The following is a 21,101-nucleotide window of genomic DNA, read 5'->3' on the forward strand; positions in this document are numbered from 1 at the left end:
TTCCGCCATACAATATCCTAACCCCGCATTCTTTGTCGACCTACGATTTTCCGGTTTCAATACTTAGATCTTTACAAATCTCATGAAACTCGTCTTTATTTTCTTTTACATACTTTCCTACATTATATTTCTTTTACTAACACCTCACACCTAACCCCAAATCCTCAGTTATTTTTAACTTTCAATCAAATGGATTTTCTTTAAAAATGATTTATTACCTCTATTATTATTATTATTATTATTAAAGTTATTAACATCATTATTAATATTAATACCACCATTATTATTAGTACCATTACCGTCATCATTATTTTTATTACCATCATTATCAATATTATTATTAATAAAATTTATTAATACTATTTATTATTATTAGTAATATTATTATTATTAGTATTATCGTCACCACTAATAATAATTTAATTATTTATTCAAACCATATTTAAAGTAAAATTTTTGATCCAAATAAGTATTAAGCTCTTTAAGGCTATTTTTTTTTTCATTCAACAAGTCAGACACCTTGACGATCATTTCTTTCCTTTCTACCTAGGTCGCGGGCCAAAAGAAAATATTTGTTTTTATGTGAAAGTTTCATAAAATTTGCAATTCTTTGCGATAGCTAAAAACTTTTTGTCTAAATAAATTTTATTTCACCATTAGATTTAAAAGCATCACGATTTACAACCGATTTTCATAAGATTAAAGTTCTCTTTTCATTCCCTTTCATTAACGCCAATGAGTTTCGGCTAAGAAATCATGGCACCACCTCCCACGTCAACCTCTCCAGCCCCAAATAAACCAACATTCGAGAAGACAAGCATCACAAGCTACATTTTTGTTTCTTTAATTTCCCCTTCACGTATTTTTTTCCGGATGTACCCAAAGTGATTTTTACATCCACATCTTTAGAATATTGTTTACAAAGTTTATTTTTATTGTCCATTGATCTTTGATCCATATTCGTTTGTATTTTACGAAACGTAAATTCGTACATCATTTTTATTCGCTTTATTAAATCGGTTTACGTTTGTTATTTCAAATTATGTGATCTATGACCAATTTCCCATCAACGTAACCGTTAAGTGAAAATTGGAACTATGAACATGTATGTGTACATAGTTACCTAATAAAAACCATATTTTCATTTTATTTCTACATTTTACTATCGGTGACCGGTTCTCTCCAAACGAATTCGTTTACTTAGAACCGGGACTGTGTCTCACGTACATGCCGAGTTTATCTGATGTTATATTTTTACACAAATTGTTTTGTTTATTATTGTACTTCTGTTCCACTCAATGTTTTATTTGAACCATTTTATTGTTCTTGATTTCATCAATCTAAGACAAATACTTTATTTTAATTTCGAATTTCTAATTATATACTTGATAAGCACAAAGTTACTATTGGAAAATTTTCTTTGCACAAACTTAATCGATTTCAATATTTTAATATTAAAATTTTCGTTTATCCATTTCCTTTTAAGTTATTATCAATTTACATGTTTGTAAGATATAATTGTTTATTCATCTCAACGTAGCTATTGGTCACGTCGATGTTCTACTGGAGATTTTTATTTTTTTTAAACATCATGATATTTTGATACTTAAAAGTTTCGTTCATTTAAGCTATTCTCGAACCCAATGCGTTATCAAGTTACATATTCATATTTCGTTGGTTAAATGCTATGTTTACATGTCACATTATTTTCGACTCCATTATTTCAATTACACGTTACGATTTTATAATTCTAATGTTTCATTCTTTAATTTCATTATCTCGTTTAGTTTGTTTTCAACATCGTTTACTTGCTTTAGACACGATGATTTTATATACTTGACATATTGTTTTTCGCGTTGTCCTTGGCTTGAATGGCCTATCAATGTGTTTTGTAATGTTGTTACCCCTTTAAATTCATTATTTTTTATTTTCAACGTTATGTGTGAGAATTTTATTATTTATGTAAGGTATATGTCCTAAAACTACACAATAGAGCAAGTTATATGGACCATCCGACGATAGAGGTAATTATGGATCGACACGTAATTATCAAAGTCCTCGCATGGAAAATATAATAAGTCTGGTTGTGTGAAATAACCCGGAACTTAGAATGATTTTGGGGAACAGGACAAATACCATATGATAAGGGCATGGTGGATACGCCGCTGGTACATCCTATATATAAGTGTCCTTGTCATATATCATATTTGTGGCGTTCTTTCGGGTCATTCAGAGATCGGCGTTATTTTATTTTAATATTTAAAATTGTTAAAACTTCTAACAACTCTGTATCTTAGTTGTTCTATTTTAAATATTAATTTTATTTTAATTTCGGGAAGAAATTTCTAAAAGTTGTAAGTCCTGTAACATTCGTTACTTTTCAAATCCGAAAATCCGACCCGTTTTAAATTTTCGGTTTTTATTTGTAAATATATGTATAAAAACATATATTAATATCCAACTCCATAATAAAATATACATTCAACATTTCTAATCCCCGATGTGACACCCGACATTTTCAGTTAAATCTTGTTGACTGTGTCAGTAAATCTAGTTAGTTTTGTTAACTATGTTAATGAACTCTCATGCATGTAGTGTCATGTATGCATACATTTGAATTAGTTGTATCGTTGGTGACCTAAACAAAAGTAACTTGTTTCACATGTTATAATGATTATATGTTACATGTACCTTATACGATAGGTATAATGTGTTATATGATCAATATGTTACATGACTAGTTGTTAAATACTTATGTGATTTATAAGAAAGATAAATGATTAAACTTGTTACATTATATGATATGTTACATGTTATGTTGCCTAGCTAGACCAATAAACCTTAGACAATATAATACTTATAAATGGCTTAAAAAGTTGTTTCATGTTACCTATTTTAATATAAAAGTTACCTAAAGTTGAATTTTATTAAAGTAAGATTAAAAGTTTGTTATTAATTCAACAAAGAGTTAAAAACTCTTGGTAATCAAATTCTTCCCTTTCTTTTTCATCCCTCCTGACCGAAATTTATAACTCACACACACACAAAACACTTTTGCAAAAACTCTCTCAAATTATCCTCATACACAAGTATTGTTTTGGTGATTCTTGGAAGCAAGATGATTGAATCTTTGGATTAATCAACTAGGTAATCATATTTAACATATATTTGCTTTATGTTTTTGTTTATGTTTTTATTTTAGAAACATAGTATTGGTATTCAAATGATTTGGATTATAGAGATAAATAAAGAATGATCAAAGTTTGATTTGGTTAAAAGTGTTTGTTGTGTCTTGGTATAAAAGTTTGAATCTTTTATATATACATTTGTTCTTTATGGATTTATATTAATAATGGAAAAACATAAGTTTTGGTTTCACAAAATGATTTATTGGTGATTTAGGATCATATAGATATGAAAATCATGATTGTTGTTCACATAGATTTAGATCTGCTTGCTGACAGATTCTGTAACCTAGGTTGTTAATTGTATAACTTGTTGATATGTTAGTGTTATTAGTTGATTCTTGATTCTACGGTCAAGTAATTTGGGTCTAGTTTTCAAAAAGTCAAAAATCATAATTTTTGAACTCTGTTTGATTAGTTTTTATGAATTTACAAAATCGGGTAGCAATTCCGTTTTAAAAAGTAATTTTCGGATTCGTATTGTAACTTGTGTAACTTGTAATTGAAAATGGATAATTATGTGATTACACTTCTAGAATGTTTTACATTGAAGTAGGAATCTAATCCAATTGGTCTTGCATCAATTGGACAAATATAGAATTTTTGGCAAATATTTGTGTAATGTTGTGTTAAAACAGAGACTGAAATTAGGTTGTTGAAGAGTGTGAATATTTTGTATATTTGTGTGAATTGGAAAATTATAAGAAAAGTATATGTTATACAAAATACTTGAAAGAATATGTGTAAATTATTTTGTAATTTAATCACAAGTGTTGGTTGGTTAGAAAAATCAGTTTTGATGATTGAAAACTTGTTAAAGATGATCAACATATTGGTTAGTGAAAATAATTGAAATTTGTAATAGATTAATTATGGTAAATTGAATTTTGACTTTATGGGTCAACTTAGAACTATTTGACTAAGTGGTTAGACTTACTTATGAGAAATGAAATTGGTAAAGTGTGACTTAGTCATAAGGTTGCACGAAAAAAATGATTAACTGCAAATTACATGATCGATTATTAGGTTGCGACTATGAGTATCTTATGACTATTTTAAGTCTAGATAATTGGTCAAAATTCACCAACGGGTCGTCATTCAACATTTAGGGTCAACGGTCAATATTTTGGTCAACGGTCAATAATTTTTAGTCAACGGTCAACAACTTGGACCTTTTGGTCAAGGTCATCGGAAAGTTAAACTTTGGTCAAACTTTTAATAATCCGTGGGATTGTTTGGATACTAAGGATTCTAGGAATCGCTTAGAAAATACTTATAGTGCTTGTATGAATATCTACTTTTTATAAGTCGTCAGTTAATATTTATTTTTATGCTTTTAATTCTAGTTCGTGACGTTCAATTGCTTCGATTTCATTTACGTACTTTCGGTTTTATTTCAAGTTTGTCTTCAACATCAAGGTGAGTTTCTCACACCCCCTTTTTACTCTTTATTACTTTTGGGGGTAGCATATATATCCTATCCAACTTTCAATTTCGTTTATTCATTATTTACAAACTACAATTCGTTACATGGACTTGTGTGTTTACTTGTTACTTGCTACAAATTACTTGCTCATGGATTACATCATGATAGTATGATCATAGGCCCCCCTTTGCGCTCAATACATTTGTTGTTATGAGTGGAAAATGGCCTCATTATCCAAGTACGTTGGTGCACAATCCCAACTGGAAAGGACCTTACTTGCGCTTATCTGAGTACGCTGGTGCACAATCCCAGTTGGAAAGGACATTACTTGCTCATTTACACTTGATCATGGAATTGTATAATTTTTACATACGTATATCAAAACTTGTGTAAACTCACCAACTATTCATTTAGTTGACTTTATTTTATCTATATGCTACAGGTACAATTATTAGAGGATAAAACGGAGAAGACACTAGATTCTAGGTTATATTAATAAATGGACAAGTTGTTAATTGTTCTTGTATTTTCCTTGTATTTCTTGTTACAAACTTGTGTACTTGATGTATAAATTAATTAATGATAATATTGTCACTTAATAGTGTCACATGTGTTTTGGGCAATTTGTACGTCACACTCGGGCGTATTCCGCTTTAGCCGGGGGTGTTACATTTATCCTCTTAAAATCGTTTTTTCAGATTTGTTTATACTCTAACGCATCATAACAATTATTATTTATCATGAACTGTAACATCCCGAAATTTCTAAAAGTAATATTTAATATAATATTGTGTCGGGTGAAATAAACGAGTTAGTGGAACGATAATAATAATAGCAAAATATGAAAGACTAAGTAGGATAATTAGATGGGATTAGTTATGGACCAAAAAGGAAATATGGGCCTTAGGTCCATGGGCTTAAGGGAGTATAAATACCCCTTAAACCCTAATCCTTTCCATTTTCCATCCATCTTATCCATCCAAATCTCCACACACTCAAAAACACACACCTCCTACACCATATACGGCCGAGAGGGAGAGGAGAGGGATTTGAGACCAAACGGACTGTTTGTATTAGATCTTTATCACACGAGCTATATACAAGATCTAGAGTTCATAACCAAGTTAAACGAGATCCAAACGAGCACTAAAGGTATGTCTTTTACCTTAAAGTTTACGTTTTTGTTAATGTTTAGTCTTGAAACTTAGAACGAGATTAGATCGGGGGTAAATGAAACGTAAATTTGCAAACTTGATGCTAAAACGAACCTAATAAACCCGTAAACCTAGTTGGAATGTTTTTAGCTTAAAAGATCGAACTTTATGATGCGTTCGGGTCAATTTTGGGCCGCAATCAATCTAGGAAACGGGTGGGACTAAGGCCGAGCCTTAGTAATCGAATTAGAGGCGCAAAACGCGTGATTTGCATTGATGAAACGAACTCCGACAGCAGCAAGCTTGCTGTATAACTTCGCTGGTTGTATAAGTTCGCTTGGTGTACAACTTCAATGGTTATATAAGTTCGCTTGCTGTACAACTTCGCTGGTTGTATAAGTTCGCTTGGCATATGTTCGCTTAACATATAACATCGCTACTGATAACTTCGCTGATGATCAAGTTCGCTACTGATAAGTTCGCCAGAATTCAAGTTCGCTGAACGTTAAGTTCGCTTAACTTAGGTTCGCCTAAGTTAAGTTCGCCTAACATATATGTTCGCTTACACTTAAGGTAATGAATCAGATAGCGAATCAGACTTAATATGTTATGAAGGATGAGTTAACGAATTAGAAAGTAAATTAAAATCCTATTGGAAAAAGCATTAAGACAGTTAATGAAAATAAAATTTTTCCCCTTGGCTTAACCCCAGCCAGGGGCTCTGCCCCTTGGACCCTGCTAGGGGCTGCCGCCCCTAGAACCCCACTGCCAGGGGCACTGCCCCCGGACCCCCGTTCGTTAGGGGTAATAATTAAACTAGAAACTCGATATGGAATGATAGTGATCAATACGCATAATTTTTATACAATTAGCCGTACACAGCCAAAGAAGGAATAACCTTTAGCAGAAGAAGCAGAGTTCAGGTGAGTTTCTAGCCCCATTTATGTGTTATGTTTTCGGGGCTGTGTGCATACTCGATGTGAAGTGTGAATACACTTACCTTAAGTGGTAAGTGTATGCTATAGATGATATACGAGGTAGCTATTATATGATTGCTTGTCGGTACGTGAACGATCTTCGATATTGCACGTGTCGGCAAGGGAAACAATCTCTAAGTGGTTATAAGTGTGTAAATGTTATGGTGTGACTTGCTTATTATGTAAATGGTGTAATGATAAGAAGTGTGTTGTAGACAATTAAAGGTAGAGCGTGTTAGAAGTGGCAAGAGTCTAGTAAGTGTGTTAGTGGCATGACGATAGTACGTGGTAGGGTAAGCCTATACATGACTTTGTTATTAAAGTGGCAAAGTGGCATAACATTATACGTTATTAAAGTGGCAAAGTGGTAGGGGTAAATAAGAGGTTAAGTGGTAAGGTGAGCAGGTTAGATAGTGGACTACGTGTCTTCGGATACGTATACGATGCATGTAGTGGTTGTATGATAAGTTGCTTGATTAACTAGAACTCACTCAGCGTAGCTGACTTTTAGTATGCACGCAGGTGATCAGACTGAATAGTTATCATGAGGATGGCACATGGCATGGATTGAACGGCTGGCATGTGAATATAGAAGAAAAGATGTTTTAAATATAATGTTTTGGGTTTTGGTATCAAAGAAAAGATTTAATGTTTTGTAACAAATGACTGATGTTTTATATTCCGCGAAAAGTTTTAATAAACTCTAATTTGTAGAACTGTGTTTATGAGTAAATCCGACGCTAAAGTAGGGCTACCGGGAACGGGGACTTACAAGAACACACGCACGTAGGCTACTGTTCTCTGCCTCTCTGGACTCTGCTTACCACACACCACCAGTTCACCACGGCTGGCGCCACTAGCCACCTCCTGACCTCACTCGGCCACTCCACCTCTGACTGGTAAGATTTTTTATATTTAGGGATTTAGGGTTATATTTAAAATGAAATTAATTTGGGATATTGGGTTTATGTTTAAATTGGAATTAATTAGGTATTTAGGGTTATGTTTAAATTGGAATTAATTAGGGATTTAGCATTAGTTTTATGTGTAAATTGAAATTGATTGGTTCAAATTTTGTTTAGAGAACTTTGAATATGAGTATTCAACCTCTTATTAGCAACCTTTTTAAACGCCAAAGAAAAGAAAACGATGACATCGGTTCATATGAACATTAGATTTTTAGATTAAATTAAATTGTTAACATGTGGAAATTATATGGATGGAAAGTTGATGAGTTGGATGCCTATGTGGATATGCTAGTTAAATGTCATCCAAAAAATTTGTATTAATTTAATAAGGTAGTAAGATTGAATATTGGTTTTTGAAGGCTAAATAATAGTTCATAAATATTAGTATTTTGATTTTGTTTGATGTTGTTTATAATATGGAATTAAATATAAGCTTTTTATTTTCGATGAGTTTGTTTTAAATGATTTTTTTTATTTTTATTTTATGTAATTTTTGTTAATCAAATCTTAGCTTTTGATTTTTAATGAATTAATCTTAGGTTTTTTTTCACTTTATAATTTTTTAAAGAGTACAATAGTCATTTAATTAATGAATTTTTATAAAATGAATAAATATGTAAGGGTTTGATGTGTGTAATATGATGCTCTCACAACTATGCTTTAAATTTATTAAACAAGACTCCTAAAGAAACCACACAAAACCGGCAAGTGTACCGATCACTAATAGTATAGCACTATGGAAGTCTGAGTATCGAACACAAGGACACTTGAAAACGTATATGATACCTAACCCTAACCAAGACTCACCTAATAATATTTAAATGATTTTTAATATAATTAACTACTTAACCTAACTTACTTTAACTAAATTAGTTAACTAAACTTAACTTAATTAAATGAAACTCTTGACAAAACTTGGAAACTTAACTGCAATCGGAGAAAACGTCTACCTAGGTAAGAATCATATTGAAGGTATAATAAGCTAATGGATTGAGGACTCTCACGACACCGGTTCCTAAGGATGACTCAACTAAGGTTCACTCAAGAAAGCTAGATCACCTCTCAGTCTCACTAACAAACTCTAACTTACACTTAGTTGATTTTAAGAACAAACCGGGAAACGAATTGTTAAAGTGCTCTAATGTCGACTCTCTTCTCGGTCTCACCGACACACTACCCTAATGGATACGAATACTACGCAACCAAGGATAGAGGAACAATTCAGCTTAACTTAAACTAGATCAACTAATCGCTCAAAAACCCAAACCCGACAAGAACAAAACCCGCTCTCGCGCGATCTTAATTCTAACAAGTAAAAGTAATGAGACGAGTTTACTTCTTATCACCTCTCGGTCTCTAAGAAGGTGTTTCACAACTGATTTTATCTAATTAATTTACCCACTTATCCCTACGGTTGATCACCCCGCAAACAATCTCTAGACACAAAGTAAAGAGTTCAAACAAGCTAAAATCAATCAAAACCTATTCAATTAATCAAAGCAAGAGGTATATGAGTATAACTAATAAATTCACAGCCACTAAACACAAGCTAATTCAATGTTAAACCAAACTTTTCATTAACAATTCAAGCCATGATGATCAACAATCCATAAAACTCATTAAAACCTAACAATATTCATCTAACCTAGGTAGAACTAACACGTTTAGCCAATCATAATCAATAAAAAATAGATGAAATAGATATAAATGATAAACATGTTCATATAAATCTGATTACAAAAGGTTTGAATGCTTAAAAACCAAAAACGAACTCACAAACGTTAAAATAGTCAAAACCGACAACCGAAGGATAAAAGATGTAACCGTAAGCTTGTCCTCCTTGGTTTCTCCTCTAGAGCAGGTGTGTGATGGCTGGAAACTTGAATAATTTCGTTCATAGGGTTTTAGGGTTTATATATATGTTTAAACACCTCCTTCCTAATATAAAATAGGTTAAAACAAGCCCACTAGGCCCACTAGAAGACAAAATAGACGTGGTAGCTGATTCTTGAACATTCTTGGCAGCCTTGGGACATGTTGGACTCTACCACATGCTTCTTGAATGGTATGACCTGGTCGCGTAGCTCGAACATGACATTTTCTGACGTTTTTCGACTTTTAGCTCGTTTATCTTCGTTTTTGCGTACCGGCTTCATCCGAGCTCCGTTTTAGCTGATTCTTTTTCCATTTGACTCATTTTCTTGCTCTCTTCAACATGGAACCTATCACATACACAAACATGTAATTTCATGCAAGAAAAATTTATATTCGTTAACGTTTTACGCACAAAACAACCCAAAACGGGATAAAAACGCTATGTGTTTTACAACACATCAGGGTTAGATATATATTTAATAAGAGATCTTAGGAAGATGATATATGTAATTACCCCATTAATTAAATTTGTGGTCAAGAACGAGGTTATTAAAGTTTTTAAAATTAAACAAGTTCTCAAATTATCTGTCCCCCCTCTCTCTCTCTCTCTATATATATATATATGTATATAGGGTTAGTATCATTTAAGAACTCTAAAAAAGTTAAGAACTCTAAGGAACTCTAAACAACAAAACATTTTTAAAATTTTTTTTGCATGTTAACATTATTTAACATTAAAGTTTTTAAAATTAAACAAGTTCTCAAATTATCCGTCCCCTCTCTCTCTATATATATATATATGTATGTATATAGGGTTAGTATCATTTAAGAACTCTAAAAAAGTTAAGAACTCTAAGGAACTCTAAACAACAAAACATTTTTAAAATTTTTTTTGCATGTTAACATTATTTAAGATTAGTTTTATCATATTTTATATAAAAAATTTTGATTACAAATATTAATCACAAGTTTACATATGTGTAAAATTTATGTACTAACAATTTACATAGGTGTAAAACAAAACATAGATATGTATAAAAACTAATTTTCAAAATTGTAATCGTGCATATAGATATAAAAAAATGATAAAACTACATTCAAATAACATTAACATACAAAAATTTTTATAAAAAACATTAGTTTTCAAGGGTTCCTTCAAGTTCTTAAATAATTTAACAGTTCTGTAATGATACTCATCCTATATATATATATATATATATATATATATATATATATATAAGAGAAAATATTTTGAAAACTTGATTAGTTGTAACAACTTTAAGAACTCCATATGAACTACACAATCATTTAAATAAGTACAAAATATATGACTGAGATTAAATCTGATTAAAATATGAATTAAGAGAGAGCATAAAGATGTGTGATGATTACAAGAACGTAAACCTTAATTACACTTATGTAAAAAGTCGATTTGGTATTTAAAAAGAAATACCTTAATTTTTTTACGTACATTTAAGGTATGTTTGACAAAGAGCTTTTCGGAGCTTTAAGTTGCAAGCTGTTAGTAGAAAGCTCCTAATTAATGAAAAGTATTGTTTAGTTGGAGTAGCTTGAAACTTTTAAGTTAGGAGAAATAGTTTGAAGTTAAAAACTTCAACTAGTAGCGATTAGAAAAAACTAGAAGCTTTTAAAAATTTATAATTTTTCAATTTTGGTACTTGAACTTCCATCACCTTTTGTTAATTTATATTATAATTACACATTTAACCGTTATTCAAAACCAACTACCATCATGACTTTTTTAGAGGCCATAACTTTTTCACACATTAATACCTTTTTTTAAAAATTGCATTATAAAAACGAGCATTTTATTCTCTTTAATTTGAGTATGGTATTGGTATACTTCCTTAACTTAATTTAAAACATTAACATATTATGTGATTACCGGTTAGGATCGACAACAAGTCGAGTCAGGCAAGCTCGGGTCATGTGTAAGACTAACTTAGGGTCGGAACGAGTTGATGAAAAAATGGCTAATTTAGTTAGGTTTGTGTTGGTATGGTTTTGAGTCGAAAGGAGTCAGGTCAGAATAGGTTTTAGATTAGAACATTGCACCGCGCGGGCGCCCAACTAGTTTTATTAAAAGCTCCAACTACTCTGCCAAACAACTAAATATTTATAAAAAGCTACACCTAACAGCTACCAACTTTCAGCCACCAGCTAACAGTTTTCAGCCAACAGCCAACAACTAGTTTTACCAAATATACCCGTAACCTACATATTACGTATATGTAAAAAATTTAAAAAATTGTTACGTTGAGTTTTCTTAAAACTTAAAGTGGTTCTAAAAAAATCAACTCTCTCTATCTCTCTCTCTATATATATGTATATATATGTATGATATATATAAACGTACATAATAATATATTTAAAGCATGAGTTAGAGACTTCTTAATTTCTAGGTGTTGGGTCGGAACAAATGGTTTAGGGCCAAAACAAGTTGTTTTAGGAAATGATGTATTTTAAATTACTGTATTATATAACTTTGCTTCTTGATTTTCATCGCCAGTTATGCGGATGTCATCGTTTACATGTACAGGGCCAATAAACGCATGTGTAGCAGTACGTAATGCATGTAGCCCATTCTTGGTAAGCTCTCAACCCAACGTCTACACCAGTAATTAGCGTGAATCACATGCACGTTTTTGGTTAAGTGTGCTTAATGCCGGTTATGTGCATACCGGTGCCGGTTACGTGTGTTCTATTTTACACGCGCATTAGCTATACGCGCGTTACGCACCTAATGTCGGGGTTACATACACACTGTCATCAGGTTACACATGTACCGATACTGATTATGCGTTTAATGTTAGGTTTCACGCGTACACCGATGCATCGCGCGACCACACACACACACACATTTATATATATATATATATATATATACATACATACACACTATATATAATATAAGAGTGAGAGACCTCTTAAATTTCAAGAGGTCCAATAAACAATGCATAATGTAAAACACACAATGCATTAAACTATAAGATTTTAGGGGCAATTTGGTCTTTTTGCACATCATACGTTAACTTCAATTTCTTGAAAAATAGTTACAATTTTAATCCTTCAACTTTGGTTAAATTTTGTTAGTTTGAATAATAGTTACACATTTATCCCTTATTTTAAACAAACCACCCCACGACTTTTAAGCGACCATAACGTTTTCACACATTAATATTTTTTTTAATCAATTACATTATAAAAAAGAACATTTTATTCTCTTTAATTTGAATATAGTATTCTATAGTTTATAATCTTATAAAACTATCATGTTAGCTGATTACTCGGTAAGACCGGCAACAGGTCGGGCAACTGCTAGTGTCGAAACGGTTAGGTTAGGAACGGGTCAATACAAAAAGGGTTAATTTAGTTTGGGCCGATATGGGATAAGGTCGAAAGGGGTCTGGTCAAAACATGCTTCGGGTTAACATGTTGTCGGATCGAAACAGGTTTCACGTCAAAACGGGTTGGACTAAAAAGTGGTTACAAGCGTACTAACACCGGCGCATTTGCATGTAAGCCGTTGCATTACGCAGGCACCTAGCAAGTGTGTGTGTGTGTGTAATTTCGTTAGAGTATTATATCAATTTAAATACTTAGCGGTGGAATCTTATCTCGTGTAAAATATTTTACCCCGAATCATATATCGTATCAAATAATTGATAGAATATTATATCATTTCAAATAATTCCTATCACGTGAACCTATGAGGATCTCGGCACGGACCAATTAGTTATCTAGTCTATAAGAGTTGTGTGACCCTATAGTACTCTCTCTTATAAACAACAAGTAGTATAGGGAAAATTCCCAAAATAAGCGTTTATGAATACGTTTTCCAGGTTTTAGGTGTCATTTCCAACAAATTCCCAAAATAAGTATTATAAACTAGTCGTGACAAATAGTTTATGATTACACACAAGTAGTTGGTATAACCAATCAAAACTTATCATGTGTCCATAAACTAACTGTAACGACCATTTTCACTAATCATCAACTCGTAACGATTAAACAAGTTTCAAGCCTCGTAATCAACGCCCACGAGAAAATAAGAAATCCTTTAGTTGCGACGAGTAGATTTTAAAACTTTTTGAGACACGAGTAGTTTATCAAACTAATAGTTTGATTACACACGAGTAGTTGGTATAACCAATCAAAACTTGTCACGTGTCCATAAACTAACCGTAACGACCATTTTCACTAATCATCAACTCGTAACGATTAAACAAGTTTCAAGCCTCGTAATCAACGTCCACGAGAAAATAAGAAATCCTTTAGTTGCGACGAGTAGATTTTAAAACTTTTTGAGACGCGAGTAGTTTATCAAACTAACCACGACGATGCGTTTGTTTACTAAATACATCGAACTGGTTAGTTTTACAAAATACTAACCGGAAGGGTTAGTTTAATAGGTCAACTAGTCGTTAGGAGTAGATTTTGGTCAAAGACTAGTTTACATTCACCATACTTTAGTAATTAACTCGTCTCGATAAGTTTACTTGGTAAACACTACGAATACGAGTAGTTTATATGTAGTTAACTCAATGTGACTAGTTTACGTTCCCGATACAAGTATTTTATTCGTAATTAACTCGTCTTGATAAGTTAACCTAATTTACGTTACCCATACGGGTAGTTTATATGTAGTTAATTCGCCGTGACTAATATCATGCTATAAACCAGTCGCGGCTATATATTAATTTGTATATTACTCGTTTAGTTTACTATAATCCCTTACCAATTAACTTTCCAACCAAACCATTACCGTTGAAAAAAAAAACAAAAGTAGAAAATGTCTAGGTTGTCAAATGAATTGATAAACTACTCGTGTCTCGTAAAGTTTTAAAATCTACTCGTCGCGACTAAATGATATCTTATTTACTCGTGGGCGTTGATTACGAGGCTTGAAACTTGTTTAATCGTTACGAGTAGATGATTAGTGAAAATGGTCGTTATGGTTTGTTTATGGACATGTGGCAAGTTTTAATTGGTTATACAAACTACTCGTGTGTAATCATAAACTATTCGTCATGACTAGTTTATAATACCTATTTTGAGACATTGTTGGAAATGACACATAAAACCTGAAAAACGTATTCATAAACGCTTATTTTTGGGAATTTTCCCACGTATATAGTCTTATGACTTCGTTCAACACTAATTCTTAAAAGCCTGGTACGATGTCAGTGTACAAAGTCCCATACGACTCGTATAAAGGGTGTTTGAAAATCGGAGGCAGGAGTCTTAATAGCATGACTAGAGGTGGACAACAAAACCGGTTCCTGGAACCGGTTCGGTGGAACCGAACCGGAACCGAACCGGTTCCTACCCGTTTTTGGTAGGAACCGGTTCGGTTCCGTTTCAACCCGACGATCCGGGACCGGTTTGACATTTTTGGAGGTGGACCGGGTAGGAACCGGAACCAAACCGGAACCGGTTCTGGAACCGGTTCGACCGGAACCGGTTCGGAACCGGTTCTAGCCGTTGGAGTAGTTCTAGCCGTTGGGAAACGGTTTTATGGCCGTTTTTTGACCGTTGGGGTCAAAAATGGCCGTTTTTTGGCTCCCCAAACACCCCACTACTAGTATAAATAGGTATTTGGTGTAATGGGTTCATCACAACACTCAAAACGCAAACCCGAACGCAAAAAAATACAAAAAAACGCTATTACAACGTTCTGAGTTCTCTAATCTCTTGTTTTCTCTTCTTCTATATTCATATATGTTGTTATGGCTGCCTCACAATCATCGGTTGGTCAAGGTTCCACCGCCGGACCAAGTTTCGTTCGTATTGTACCTCATAATCGTAATCAAGAGATTTGGTGCAATTGGGATTTGGTTGAATTGAGTGACCATTCATTGAAGGCTCGGTGCAAGTTTTGTGGGATTTATTTAAACCCACTTTCGAATTCAAATTTGAAGAAACACATCGAAAGACCGTATTGCAGGGCGTTGAAACAGAACGTCGAGTCGCAACAAACACAAATGGATAGTGAAGGCGGAATATTTACATACCAAATTGATCGAGTTCAAGATCGTATGGCGAAGTTTGTGATTCAAGAAGCTTTGCCGTTTAGCCACTTCGACAACCCTCGCTTAACCGCCATGATTCGAGATACGCTTCAACCACAATACACTCACGTAAGTCGTCATACTCTTAAACGTTATTGTTTAAAATTGTGGAAGAAGGCCAAAGAGGTACTAATTGCATATTTTGAAAATATAAATACGGGAATAAACTTAACTAGTGATGTTTGGTCGGCTCCACATGGTCTACCCGAATCTTATCTTTGTGTCACCGCTCATTGGGTAGACCCGTCATCGTGGGAAATGATGAAACGCACCATTGCTTTCGAACTCTTTGAGTATCCACATACGGGAGATAATTTGTTTGAAATTTTAGATTATGTTATAAAAACTTATAAACTAGAAAATAAAATATTTTCAATTGCATTTGATAACGCGTCGAATAATACATCGGCGGTTGATAAATTAAAATTAAAATATACGCCGATTTGCAATGGTGTATTTTTTCACTCAAGGTGTGTTGCACATATCATTAATTTAATCGTGCAAGACGGACTTGCTTCGGATGAGGTTACATCGGTTATAAACGATTTTAGAGTAATGCTACATGAAGTTTTTAAGAAAAATAAAAAAAGACAAATGGATTATAGAAAATTTTGTAAAGATACGGGAAGAAAAGCTTTGGGAGCTAATTGGGATGTACCTCATCGATGGAATTCCACTTGCATAATGTTTCAAAGTGCTTTGAAACAAAGAGAAACTTTACAAATGTTTCATTCTAGTCTTGCCGAGAATGATTTGGCAATCCCCTTTTCAAATGAGAAATGGGAAATTATCAATGACTTATCGACTTTTCTTGAAGTTTTTAAAACATCAACTACGAAACTATCGGGAACGTATTATCCGACAAGTCCCTTGGTTCTTTCGGAGTTATTTTTAATCGTTAACAATCTTAAAGAATTTGAAAATAAAAGTCCAATGTTTTCAAACATCATATTACCAATGAAGTTTAAATTAAAAAAATACTTTCTTGAATTGCCACCGATTTTTACTTGCGCCGCCGCTTTAAACCCAATGTTAAATGTTACGGGGGTTGAATGTGTGATAGACGAAATTTTTTCAGCCTTAGATATGCATGAAGTTGACCCAAACTTTTCAACAGAGGCACAAAATGATTTTAACTTGAATTTTAAATTTATGTATGACTTTTATATAAATAAATATGGGTCAAACATACACATGCCTACGCCGGGGGGGGGGGGGGGGTCTTCATCAAGTTCAAGTGCTACTAGAGTACGAGACCCCATGATTAGCCTTATGAACACCGTTCGCAACGTAACGGCTAAAAAACAAAGGGGTAACACCCCTTCAAGCGAACTAGGAAGGTATAGTGCATATGATTTCTCTACCGGTTTATCCGAAGAGGAATATGGCACTTTTGATGTTTTGGCTTGGTGGAAGGTAAAGGAAACCGAGTTTCTGATTCTTGCCACCATGGCCCGTGATTTACTAACCGCCCAAGCTTCTACGGTAGCTTCGGAATCTGCTTTTTCTCTTAGTGGCAGGTTAATATCGGTGAGAAAAACAAGACTGAATTCGGAGTCGGTGGAGATGTGCATTTGCTTGAAGGATCACTTGGACTCAATCGATCGTGTTCAACACGTAACCACTCTGGAAGACGAAACACCACTTGATGTTCGAGTGCACGACGAACAAGAAGGCGTTTCTACAAGTAATTCTGATGAATAAGTCGCCACTCAATAATTACGACGAACAAGAAGGCTTTTCTAGAAATAATATGTCACAACTTTATATTTATAAGTTTAATGTTTTGTTAGTTTGTTTTTGAATATTTTAAAACATGTAACCTTTTTTTTTTGAACTTCTTAAAGTAAATAAAATGAATTTTATGTTAATTGTTTTTTTTATTTAACATGTTATACAAATACGAATCGTATAACACCGCTCTTGATTATAATTCAGCATTTGACTTGCGTAAGCCAAAAGACTATAATACATAGCAAACTCAACAAATGTAACACGATACAGATTTAAGTTCACCATTACACGATACACGATACAGACTAATCAATTCAAACACGCTGACACTCATAGCATTAAGTTCAATATGTTGTTTACCATTGCTCTGTGGGTGAACAACAAAAGTAGCATGAGCCTCTTCAGAAATCAGAAGAACACAATTCATCACCTACACAAGCAGCGGAAACGAAAAACGAAAAAAAAAATAATATTTTACACTGTAACCGGTTGGAACCGGTTACAGTGTAAGAACCGGTTTAGGAACCGGTCAGAACCGGTTCCACCGGTTCCGGGTCCGAGGGTTGGGGAACCGGTTCGGTTCCCTAACCGGTTCGACCATGGAACCGGTTTAAACAGTGATGTTGACTAATGGAACCGGTTCTGAACCGGTTCCGGTTCCTTTGACCAACCCGATTTGATCACCTATAAGCATGACCCCATATAAATGATAAACACATGTCAATTCTAAGTCTTTTCGTTAAACCGAATTGATGTTCAAGGAAAATACTGTATAAAATATTAAAATGTCTTATGTCGCAAGGTACCTGATTGGCGAGGCCTTTTTCTCACGATCAAATCCATCACAAATAGCGATTTATGACATATCATGAAGGTTTTGGCTTTCCCAAACTACCCTTTACTTTTGTCATAGTGTAAATGCGTAATAATCAAATAATCATTGTCTACCAAAAAAATTAAATAAATAAATTATAAAAAAAAAAAACTTAATTAGGGACCTTACTAGTGTTCTCTTCAATAATGAGATCGATGTCTGGAAAACGTAAATAGGGACCTTAGAATGTAATCTTTTTAACAAATTAAGGAATGTACGTATTCACTGTTTTTCTTTTATATATTTTTTTTAAAGTTTATGGTATGGTATAAGCATGAGCTAGTCATTTTGTCCTATGCTTTAGAAGACGTGAATTCTAACCACCACGTATTTTGTGAAAACACAATTCTTTTATAGCTGTCACAGAGCATGCTATAGGTATGAGACGGAGAAATTCATCTCATTGAACATGTACGTGTTTCCTCTGCAGGTTCAATCTAGAGGTGATCCGATAATAAAAAACCCGAGTCGTACTCGCAAACCGTCTTATAATTTTACAATCGTGAGTGGCTTTTGGGAGAACCGACATATGATGGTCAAGCATGTCTTTGAAGTGCCTTTAGGCATCCAGAATATCCTCAAAGGTAAAGGGCACTCTTTATAGATATTTATAGAGGTGGTGAAAAAAGGAAAACCATGGCTTTTGTCTTTCCTTAGATGAAAATCTTGTTTCCCTAATGGATTTTCACTCCCAGGCTATATATTATTAAGCGGATTTCATGTTCTTTAATTCATATTTTCTTATCTTTTTGTGTATTTTTAAATTCTGGATTCTGAATTTAAATTAAAGAGTTTTGGTAATTGAATCTAATAAGGATCATGAAGTAAATATTGTCTTATAATTTGAAGAAATTTAAAGCTGTAGAGGTAGGGTATTAAACCCACCACCTAACTAAATACAACACCCAAACTAAACCTAACTCGGGTGCTAGGCGGAACAATCGGCGGCCGGACATACCATACGCCAAGCGTAGTGCATGGCGCCAAAGTATAGCCCAATATAATATACATTCCCTGACACCTAGGGAATGGTAGTGCAAAAGTCTCATCAGCACGGGACAAAAAGATACAATTTCCATGGGAATAAACACCCAACCAATGAGGATTGAACAACACATAAGGGATGTTATAAAATAGTACAACACGTCTTTGTCAAAAGACCATGATGCCCACCAACTTCCACCAACCTCCCCGACCGCACGGGTGGAGAATATTATTGGTGGAAAACCTGACAATGTAGTTGATCATACTCTCTCTCCTCCGGCTATAAATACCAATGGAACTCCAAATGGTAAGGGATATACACTCTCATACTATTACTCTCAATACATTATATTTCGTACTACCAAGTACTGATTCTCACGCCGGAGGGTGGTTACGAGAGAATCCCCCCCCCCCCAATTCCTTGTAACGAGCTCACGGTATTTTGTTTTGCAGGATATACTCGTCTGTGCCAAGAAGGTTTTATAACCCATCGTGGGGAATACTTATCCATATCCCTCGGACTAACGTGTTAGACCTTGAGGGGTGGATTTGTGTTTCTTCAAAAGCTTATCTTCATTGTTCAAAACGTAAAAATAAACCTATGGTCTATCAACCGTAGCAATAGTTTGTTTAAGCTACAGATCATTGACTGTTACTTCATCAGATCATCAGACATTTTATCGATGGTGAAAAAATGAGTGTAGAATCAGGATAATCAAGCTTAAATCTACAAACAACTATAATAAATTTTGAAAAACAAATTTTTATTGGCATCTAATGTACAAATTTATACTAATGTTAAATAAATGTATAGGTAAAGATGTTAAATAACACGGCTGTGCTTGATATTGCAGTGGTGATTTCGACCTAACTGGAGGGCTGGTTTGGCTGCTGAAGAATGGTCTATATGGTAGCCAAAACGATTGTCGAATGTTGGTATGGAACGCAGATAATTAGATAACAATGGTCCTCGTGTTTACGAGCTTAATCATAGTGATCATGACTATCAAAATAATTCAATTTACGAATTACTATATAAGTTACCTCTCCCTTTTTTTTTCATGGATTTTCTTAAACTGTTGCTATAAACAAAGACTAGACAAGGGATTAAATATCAGTTACCTGATTAGGACCCTACCTCAAATCAGAAACACGTACAGGTGCGGCTTGATTCTGACAGCAACCAACTCGATCCGTGGTTAGCGAGTGGCGTCCTAACGATGTTTCATACCAAGTTTAAATATACCAACTTCAAGTTCAAGATGATAAAAAGCCTACTACGTAGTTAAAGCTTAAAAGCCCAACTTAAATAATCGGGTGAAGGCACGTGTGAAATACGTTACCAAGCGTTGATACAAACGAAACGGGCAACCAAGCGCATGTACACGTCAAACGGGTAACCGGGCGCGGTACATACCAAATGGGTAATTGGTAATCCGGCTGGTATGTTTGTAACGTGAAACCAGACCTGAAACACTGGAACACGTAACTAGGCGCTTGTACGAGCAAAACACATTACCGGGCGCTGGTGCACACCAAACAAGTATCCTAGGCCAGCACACACATTACGCGAAATATGCTTTGGGACTCGCAAAATACCTAACTAGTCGCCGGTACGCGCGAAATGCACAACCGCGTGCCTGGACTCGCGAAACAAGTTAAAAAGAATATTTAATGTATAATTAAAAAAAATACGTTAACCCTGAAATTGTGTTCGAGATCCGCCACTGAAAAATACTCAAATAGCATGACTGGATATGGAGTCACAGTGAGATCCGGATTATATGTCATTAATTTATTATTATTATTATTATTATTATTATTATTATTAT

This window comes from Bidens hawaiensis, unplaced genomic scaffold (genome assembly GCF_021521415.1).
Source record: "Bidens hawaiensis isolate Kalapana, Puna unplaced genomic scaffold, B.hawaiensis_p1.1 tig00046665_1, whole genome shotgun sequence".
NCBI lineage: Eukaryota > Viridiplantae > Streptophyta > Magnoliopsida > Asterales > Asteraceae > Bidens > Bidens hawaiensis.